At 49.3% G+C, this 10170-nt stretch overlaps 1 long non-coding RNA gene across 2 annotated transcripts in view; it reads right to left on the bottom strand.

Moving 5' to 3' along the window:
* Positions 1-9219, bottom strand: part of LOC110340107 — a 47196-nt gene extending 37977 nt beyond the window's left edge. The window contains exons 1-2 of one of the 2 annotated variants that reach the window (XR_005869599.1): positions 8963-9218; positions 7262-7339 (exon numbers count right to left, since the gene is read on the bottom strand). This is a non-coding gene — a long non-coding RNA (uncharacterized LOC110340107). Of the gene's footprint in view, positions 1-7261; positions 7340-8962 lie in introns of both variants that reach the window. The other variant, XR_005869600.1, reaches the window with a different exon arrangement.
* Between the last annotated feature and the right edge of the window lie 951 nt (positions 9220-10170).

Here is a 10170-nt window from a genome sequence, read left to right on the forward strand (position 1 = left end):
ACCACGAGGCCAAAGGTTAGAGGCAGCCCTAGAACCATCTTGGAGAAACCAAAATTATCCCACAGTCTCTTGGAAGTCTGCCTCGGCTCTCAAAAATCACCTTCCAAGTTCCGGGTAATTTTGAGAACATGCTTCAAGTGGGTAGGAGGTATTTGAGTGAACTCTTGTATCTTTTATTAGCAGAGGATGTTTAAAAAAATAAGATTCTTCAGAGACTGGAGGGCACAGGAGCTCCACAAAAGCCCTGGGAGAGGACGTGGCAGCACTCTGATGATGCCGGGGGACAGAGAGGACATCTGCGGGGCCTGGGTCCAGCCAGCTGTGCGCATACACAGACACTGTAGCACGATTTTCCTGGCACTGGGAGACTCATTCCCCAGACCTGAGAACATCTTCTCCAGCCTCACTGAGGCTGCGGCTGCACTCGGCTGGAAGAGGGGCAAGCCGAGGCCCCTGGTGCCCTGACATCTCCTGATTGGAGCTGTGGTTCTCATTGCCTAGTTTTTTTTTTTCTAAGCTAAACTCATGAAGATGTGTTCTTCCATGTGAGCACATGACATTTGGTACCCCGAGAACTGTGCATTTCCTTTTTTTTCCCCATTTTTGGTTTCTCCAGACAGGGTTTCTCTGTGTAGCTTTGTAGACCAGGCTGGCCTCAAACTCACAGAGATCCGCCTGCCTCTGCCTCCCGAGTGCTAGGATTAAAGACGTGCGCCACCACTGACCCTGTGTGTTTTCTAGGTCTCTTGGTCAACTTGCTGTCAGAGAAGGATGCAGGAGTCCTTGGTAATGAAAAGGTAAGGACCAGCAAGATGGCTATATGGTAAAGCCCACCTGCTGGCAAGCCTGAGGACCAGAGTTCAATCCCCAGAACCCACAGAGTAGAATGAAAAAACTAACTTCTACAATTTCTCCTCTGACTTCCACGTATATGATATGGCGCATGCAAACCCTGACCTGAATACAGGCAATTTTTTTGAATTTAACAATAAAAAGGAGGCCTGTTCCCTCGCTCCTCTTGCACTAACCTCAGGGAAGGTTGGCTGCTATGGTACCCAACTTCCTTTCCCAACAATGTGACTCAATCACTTTCTGACTAGGGATTGGCAAGCTTGTCCTGTAAAAAGAGACACAGTCAATGTTTTAGGCTCTGTGAACTTCCTCTGCCTTACATTCTTCTTTGTTGCTGTTTTTACAGCCTGTAGCTTGTTTTTTATCATACCTGGATCCGGGGATATAAAAAAAAACAGACTGCAAGCTCAGTGAAACTGTGGGCCAGGGTCCACTAATCACAACCTGAAGCCCAGAGGAGGTCAAGGGATCAGAGAAGAGGGTGTTAGAGGTTGTAGGTATGTGAGGAAGGATAGCTGGATAGGCAGCGTCTCAGCCCTGGGCCGGGCAGGACTCTTGCTTTAGATTCAGCAGCAGCTCTGGCTTGTTTGGACCTACAAGAAGAATGAGGTGCAGAGACCACAGTTTCCCCCTTCCGAGGAAGGGCTAGCATCTTCCTGTCATGGTTGGGTTCTCATGCTCCAGGGTGCTCTTCTAGAATGTGAGCCTCTGTGTGCAAACTGTCATCTAGCCTTCTTCATGCTGCCCTGTGAACACCAGGGATAGGGACAGATACAAGAACAGGAAGAGACTCTCTGGCCACAACCGTCTCATAAAGGACTGTGCCTTAGCTAACCCCAGGGTCTTGTGTCTTTCTAGGCCTGTACCTTGAACAGAGGGCAGTAGAGAAGGAGCTCTGAGTCAAGATGGTGCACCCCAACTGGAGGGATGGACCAGCAGCTGAGAGTGCTTGCTGCTCCTGCCCAGGACCTGAGTTTGGGTCCTGGCACCCACCTTAGGTGACTCACAACCATCTGTAACTCCAGTATCAGGTGATCCAAGGCTCTCTTCTGGCTTTCATGGGCACCTACACTCACACACACACACAATCATGGGTACCTGCTCTCACATACACACATACACACACACACACACACACACACACACACTCATGGGTACCTGCTCTCACATACACACATACACACACTCACACACACTCATGGGTACCTGCTCTCACACACATACACACATACACACATACACATATACACACATACACATACACACATACACATATACACACATACACACATACATACATACACACATACATACATACATACAGGCAGACAGACAGACACAAACACTCATGAGCACCTGCTCACTCTCTCCCTCTCTCCCTCCCTCTCTCTCTCCCTCCCTCCCTCTCTCAAACACACACACACACACACACTCACACACACACACTTAAAAAGTAAGTCATAAAAAATGAAAAGGACTCCAAACATTCTGTACCACCTTAAGACTGCTTCATGTTGATAAGTTTTAAATCACTCTTAGGTCTCTTCCTGAAGACATTTGAGAACACTGTGGACACTTGAAAGTGTCCACTAAACGTGCTTTAGGAATCTAGAACAATCTAGGAATCTAGGACAACCCCTGTCACCTTGAAGACACTTAGTAAAGGGGGGAGGAGGAAGAGGAGGGAAAAAGAATGAGGGAGAGCGGGAAGGAAAGAACAGACAAAGGAAAGGAAAAATGGGGAGGGAGAAAAGAGAAAAGGAGAGAAAGAGGAGGGGGAGGGGAAGAGGAAACAAGAAGAAAGGATGGAGGAGAAGGGAGGAAACGGAGGAAGGGAGCGGAAGGGGATGGAGAAGGAAGTAGAGGGAGAGGGATGGCGAGGACGGAAGGAGGGAAGAGGGAGGAGGGGGAGAAAATGAGAAGGACGGGAAGAGAGGGATGTCAGCCCTCTCCAGCCCTGTCACTTTAGAACGACCTTGCTGAGGTTTCTTCCTGCCCACAGCGTACAGCTGGAACTACAGCACTAGGTTTGGGGGACCCAAAGGGCACAAGCCCTGTAGAACTCTGATGTGTGTCCTGATTCTGCAGTGTCCCCCCACCCCCACCCCCGGGCACTGTTCAGGCAGGCTGCCATTGTGCGGTGATTCAAAGCGTTGGACAGGCTCGGCAGGCAGTCACCCTAATGAGTGAGTTTGCGTGAGCTGTTACGGTCTGCGTGGATGGCAAAGTGTGCAACAGCGTCATCAGGCCCCCAGATGAAGTGTCAGTTATGGGGATGCTGGCAATAAAAGCCTGCCTCCAGGCAAGGACAGATGCTTTGAAAGCACGCTGCAGGAAAGCTCACTTGGAGGACGCGGGATCTGAAGCGGGACCATACAGCTGTTCCTTTTCCTTTTTTAAGGTTTATTTTATTGTTTGTGTGTGTGTGTGCGTGCGCGTGCGTGCGTGCGTGTGTGTGTGTGTGTGTCTGTGTCTGTGTGTGTCTGTGTGTGTCTGTGTCTGTGTGTGTGTGTGTGTGTCCATGAAAGTCAGAAGAGGGCATCAGATCCTCTGGAGCTGGAGTTACAGACAATTGTGAGCTGCCAATGTGGGTGCTGGGAACTGAACTTGGGTCCTGCACAAGAGCAGCAATCTCTCCTCACCATTGAGTCAACTCCCCTCTCCCCTCTCCCCTCTCCCCTCTCCCTCTCCCTCTCCCTCTCTCTCTCCCTCTCCCCCTCCCTCTCTCTCTCCCTCTCTCCCTCTCCCCCTCCCTCTCTCTCTCCCTCTCCCCCTCCCTCTCCCTCTCCTTCTCTCTCTTTCTTTCTTCCTCTCTCCCTCCCCCTCTCTCCATCTCCCTCATAGCTATTTTCTGAACTGTCTGTGGGTGCCTTGAAGCAGGGTCTCTCACAGGCAGAGCAGATGGAACTCTAACAGCAAGAGTGGAGCACAAGTCCCATGTTAAAGACCTAAAGGGACAGCAGATCTCCCTGGTGATTCATGACCCTAGAACAGAGATGCTGTGTGGGAGGCCCCTGCCCAGATGGGTCTGCTACCTGCAAGTCTCTAGGGCAGACAAACAGGGAAACAGCAAGACGCTGTTACAGCCCAAGTCCGTAGGGTGGTCTCTCAGATACAGGGTTCTCTAAACATCAGTGTGCAATTCTCTAGGGAGCTTAAAAGCATCTTAAAGTTACAAGTTAGAGGCTCTGATTCTGGCGTGGGATTTGGGAATACGCATTTTTTAACACTTCCCTGCAATTTTTATATGCACCCCTGCTGTTGGTATGTATGTACCATGTACTGTTGGAGGAGTCAATAAGATCGTCTTGTTGGTTTGTTTCATTTATTGCCGCTCTGCTACTCGTGTAAACTTGAGACCTGTATTCCCCAACCTCCACGGATGGCACTCCAAACACTGACCTCACCCGCTACTTAACAAAGACGATGCACTAATAGCTGGAGAGTACCGGGGCGCTTTTCCCCTGACTGCCACAGCGCCAGGAGAAGTTGCCCGAGTTGTGATCTACACTGTCGCCCGGAATGCCCACATGGGAAGGGCTTGGTCTCCAGCCATGGTGCACGCGGAGGCATTGAGACCTTCAGAAAGTGGGCTTCAGCGGGAGGAAACAGGGCAGCTGGAGTCGAGCTGCTGCCAGGGACAGTGGGACTCCAGCCGCTTCCTCTGTGACACCTCCTCCACCACACGCTGCCACCCTGATGTCCAGTGTGATCAGTGTGTGAAAGCCCAAACGGCACAGCCAGGAGACAACGGACAGAAACGTGAACCTGCAGAAATAACCGCAGAAGTGCACCTTCCCTGCTCTGACACGGCCGTATGGGGGCTTTGTCACAGCAACAAAGCTAGTAACACAGAAGTGGGAATTCTGTTGTGTTGTTTGTTTGTTTGTTTGTTTTTTCGAGACAGGGTTTCTCTGTAGCTAGTCCTAGAACTAGCTCTGTAGACAAGGCTAGAACTCACAGAGATCCACCTGCCTCTGCCTCTGCCTCTTCCTCCCTTATTTAGTTTGATAAGGCAGAACTCATTCCTGTCTCTCCTCCCTGACAGGCCCTTCTGCTTTGTGTAAATCTGAAATTGACAGGTGCCCCTGCCCCTGCCCCTGCCCCTGCCCCTGCCCCTGCCCCTGCCCCTGCCTCTGCCAGGATTAAAGTTGAGTGCCACCACTGCCCACCTTGAAGTGCGAATTCTTAAGAAAAGAATTCATAGACAGAGGGAGGGAGCAAAGAGAGAGGGGGGAATTAAAGGAGGACGGGAAGGAAGAGAGGAAGTAGAGGACAGTGGGAAGGAGGAAGTGAAGAAATGATGACAAGAAGGAAGGCATTGGATAAAAGTTGATGTAAAAGGGCTTTTGTTTCTGTAATCTATGCCGTGGACCTCTGGAGATCACAGGTCATGAGCCGCCGGTGTGATGGCGTCTGTGCAGACCACTCTCTCTTGATAAACTGAACGCCCAGTCACAACCACATCCTTCCCCAGTTTCCCCAGGCAGGACTCTGTCACTCCCCTCCTTCCCCCACAGGCACCCACCCTCTCTGTGACTCCTCCCTCCCCTCCCCAGTAGTGTTATTCCCTGGTAAACCATGGACTCAGACAACCGGATTCCCGTGCCTTCCAAGTGCTCTTTCCGTCCCTTCCAGGAGCTGTGCTCTCCCGGAGTTAGTGACTGACATGGGAGCATCAGTGGCCAAGGAGAGGAAGGGGTACAGGAAACATCTCAGTCAGAAAGGAAACACAACCATCATGAGGAAACAACATCTGTTCTTTCTGAATTCTCAGGCATTCCGCATTATTCTATTATAGCGACCTACAGCGGTCAGTGACTAACCTCAGGCGAGTACAGAAGACAGACGAGGTGTGAAAAGATTCTTCCTGCTGCTTTGGGCAGGGGGGCAGACGGTGTTTGCATTCTTCTGGAAAGTATTTCCTACCCCCCCGATCCATCTACATGATTCCGGCAAAGGGGGCTATTTTCCATGGCCCATCCTTCCCCAGGAGCTGCAGATGTTAGATGTGGTATCCAGTGGCCAAATGGTTAGTGTTGTGGTTTGGATCTCAAAGTTCCCCACGGGCTGATGATTTGAGGACTTCATCCCAAGCTGTGGCGTGGGCTTGAAAGGCCGAGGGACCTTTAGGAGACAGGCTGCAGAAGCAGGCCTTTGGATGAAGTAGGCCATTGGATGCAGTCTGTCGAAGGCTACAGTCCAAAGTGGCTCCTCTCCTACTCTGTCTCTTCCATGTGCTCCCACAGCCCTGCCTTCTCCGCCCTGATGGAATGAACTCTCTGATTCTGGGAGCCAAGGCAAACCCTTCTCCCTTAAGCTGTTTCTGTCAGGTGTCCTGGACACAGTGATGTGAAGTGACTGATTCAGTTGTGGTCCTGGAGAAGGCTCCGTTGGCTGAGTGCAGGCGGGTATTGCATGAGGAGCAGGAAGGAGAAAGAATGCTTGGTGACCCTAAGTCCACAGCGTGGGTTACGCCTGAGTCCTGTCTGTATTCTTGTCCTTGGGATTTAGATAGCCCAACTTCCTGGAGAGCGGATCATAACTGCCATCACAGTTCTGCCCAGCACAGTCTACAGGAACCCCCAGAGAAAGAGAAAGATGTCCAAGAGCTCAGTGGAGGAAGCAAACATGTCTCAAGCTTGATGAGCCTGGACCTTTGACCATAGTGTGATCATGGGAACTAGCACATCTAAATGGTCTTGGAAGACGCCAGGCTGTAGGAAGTTCCCCCAGCACTGGAAATCCTCCTCGGGGTAATATTTTCTCGTAACACATTGCTGGTGACAGCCATGATGGGGAGAGCTGCCACAGCCCTAACCCAACAGCTCTTTGGATAGGAATTGACCATGAAACACATCAGAAGGACGAGGACATTCACTGTGACCCAGGGTGATCTATAATTTTACCCAATGGAGAGAATTTACCCAGGGTTTAAAAGCAATAAATTAGACAATTTAGCCAGCAATTCCCCCCAACAAGTCTCCTTCTCACGGCTGTAACCCAGCCCAGGAAGCACTGGGGGCTCCTCCCTGTGGCCCAGGACTTGAGTTGCAGCATCTGGCATCCAGAGAAAGCAGATCACTGGGAGTTAAGCCCTGGAGAGGAGCCACTGACAACAGAAGCCAAGAATGTGTCCAAGTCCGGAGACACATCACAGATCATTAGCCAAGAGCCTGTATTTCCTAACCACCTATGCAAATATTTGTGCCTCCTTCTTTCCCCCGTGATCTAGAATGATGATAAACTTGTAGGAGATGTATGAAGTGATTATCTAGATGAAACTTTTCCTTGTACCAATCTTTCCTTGAGCTAATATCCTCAAAAACTCATTGCTAGAAAAGTATAGAGTCCCTGAGAAATAATGATGTCCCCCCTCAGAATCTTTTAGATTAAGAAAAAAACTTACGTGTAGTCTCTTCATTCCACATCGTATAGACTCATCACCAATTAGTGAATCCAGTGCTTCCAAAGAAAATACCCGTGCCTAGCAAAAGAAGACAAGAGAAGCATACAAGTTAGTTTGTTGGCCTCCTTAGCCAACTGGCAGTTTAAGGTGCTGCTCCCTGAGAGCAGGGAAACAACCGGAATCAGTCAGGGAGGCTACTGGTTACACAGCAACAGCAAAACATCCCCAAACGTTGGTGGTCGTGGTAGTCTGAATAGGAATGGCCCCCTGGGGCTCAACACTTGAATGCTTGGTCATTAGGGAACAGCACTACTTGAGAGAGATTAGGAGGTCTGGCCTTGTTGAAGTGGGTGTCCTTGTGGGGGAAGTGTGTCACTGGGGGTGGTGGGCTTTGAGGTTTCAAAAGCCCAAGGCAAACCCAGGGGGTCTCTCTTCCTGCTGCCTGCAGACCCAGATGTACAAACCTGACCTCCTCCAGCACCAGGTCTGCCTGCATGCCACCATACTTCCCAACGTGCAGATAGCGAACTAAACCTCTGAACTGTAAGCCACCCCAGTTAAATGTTTTCCTTTATAAGAGTTGTCATGGTCATAGTGTCTCTTCACAGCAACAGAACATTGACTAAGACAGTGGCTTAAACATCTAACACAGACTGGAAAGGTACTCCACTTACCACTGTCACTTAGTATAGGCTAAGTCGCCTTGCTGATAATCTCCAATAACCTATTCTAAGTGCCAGAGGGGAGGGCAAATGTAGGGACTATCACATAAGCTCTTACTCATTCCGCCCAGAAAATGCACATACTATTTATGCTTCATCAGCCAAAGTCTATCACAAGGGCACACCCCACTCCAAGTGAAGAGTGATGTAAAATCCTACCACACACTTGGAACTGATGTGAACTATAAATGCCTGGCAAAGAGCATACACTGCTCTTGCAGAGGACCAGAGTTCAGATCCCAGCACCCTCTTCAAACAACTACTATTGCCTGTAACTCCAGCTCTAGGAGACTCAACACCTTCTTCTGGACTCTGCAAGCACCTGCACTCATGTGTATACACCCACACACAGGCACACACAGACTTTAAAAATAAAAATAAAACTTTTAGCCAGGTGGTGGTGACACATGCCTTTAATCCCAGTACTCGGGAGGCAGATGCAGGTGGATCTCTAAGTTTAAGGCCAGCCTGGTCTACAGAGCGAGTTCCAGGACAGCCACAACTACACAAACAAACACTGTCTCAAAAAAAATAAGTAGGTAAAACTGTTTTTAATTACTTTTAAAAAAAATAGGCACTTGGAACATTAACTATTAGCCATCGTTGGAGATAATCATGAGATACTGTCAATGAAAGGAAGTCTAGAAAAGGCTCCAGACAGCTGGGAAGGGTTCACAGAAAGGCCAGGCCATATCTGGCCTTCAAGAAGGGAAGGACTGGAAGGGCTATGAGAGTGACAACGGGGAGGTGGCCTGGGAAAGCTAGGCGGTGGCTCTGGACATGCGTTTTCAGAAGACAATGGGGAAACTGCTCAGGGTGGTCAAGCTCCCGGGACCCTCAGCCTTGGAGATCTTTGGAGAGTCTTTGGCAGCCCTCCATTTCACCACAGTGTAAAGCCAGGCTTTAATCGGATTCATAGGAAACTGGGAAGAAATATTGAGCTTAGCAGCCTAATAGAAGTAAAGAGTGTGACACTTACCACACGAGAAAAATCTAAGCACGGTTTAGTCTGGCAATTCTGCTCCACCGCAAAGACGTGGCAGTCAGGACATTTATTGTGAGAGGGTGACATTTGTCTTCGAGGACTCAGCTCTTCTAACAGGTCTTGGGAAGGAACACGGCTTCCAGCTTCTAGTCTGGCACCCCAGGTGAGCACCTGAACACACTCTCGGGAATGAATAGGACACCTGTTTCCAAGTCAAACCCAGCAGACTCCCATCAAACACAGTTAGTCCTAGTACAGGAGCACACGCACGCGCACGCACACGCGCACACACACACACACACACACACACACACACTTGAATAAGGAAGCGCAAGTTGCTGAAGAAGCTCTTGAAAAAAAATCAAGGCTTTAACTTGGGGAAAATCATAGATCACACAGGCAAAACGAGATAAGAACAGAGAATGCTCTTTGCCTCTTAAGCTAAGCACGCTGATGTTGAACCCTTCTACTCTGACAAGCTTGGGTCTCAGAGCCCATATTTGGCGGCTGACTACCGGCAACTTTTAGTAGAGTGGACACCCTCTTCCAGCCTCTGCCGGTACCCACGTGTTACAGATGCACACGGAGATATATAACTAAGAAGAAAATACCAGCAGCCTAGATTTCACCAACAGATGAATGGGTACAGAAAGTGTGGTGCATACGCACAATGGATATTTACAGCCATATAAAGGAAAACACACCATCTTCATGAAAATGGATGGAACTGGAGAAATAAGCCAAATTTAGGGGATGGAAAAGACATATAGTGCATGTTACCTTTCTATTACTGAGGCAAAACACCATGATCAAGGCAACTTATAAGAGAAAACATTTAATTGTGCTTACAATTTCAGATGGTTAGGGTCCATGATGGTGGAGCAACAAAACAGCTGAGAGCTCACATCTTGACCCCCAAGCAAAAGGCAGAGAGCGCACTGGGAATCACACAAGACCTTTGAAGCCCCAAAGCCTGTCCCCAGTAACACACCTCCAATGAGACCACACCTCCTAATCCTTCCCAACCAGTTCCACCAACTAAGGACCAAGTATTCATGTAGATTAGCCTATGGGGCATTCTCATTCAACCCATCTCACATGGCAAGGAAGCCATGAGGGCCAGAGCTTGGAACATCTGCATTTGGGAATCAGGGATGAGTGCTTATGCACACCTAACTTCTTTTTTTTTTTTTTTTTTTTTT

This window comes from Mesocricetus auratus, unplaced genomic scaffold (genome assembly GCF_017639785.1).
Source record: "Mesocricetus auratus isolate SY011 unplaced genomic scaffold, BCM_Maur_2.0 Super-Scaffold_100018, whole genome shotgun sequence".
In the NCBI taxonomy this organism is placed as follows: domain Eukaryota; kingdom Metazoa; phylum Chordata; class Mammalia; order Rodentia; family Cricetidae; genus Mesocricetus; species Mesocricetus auratus.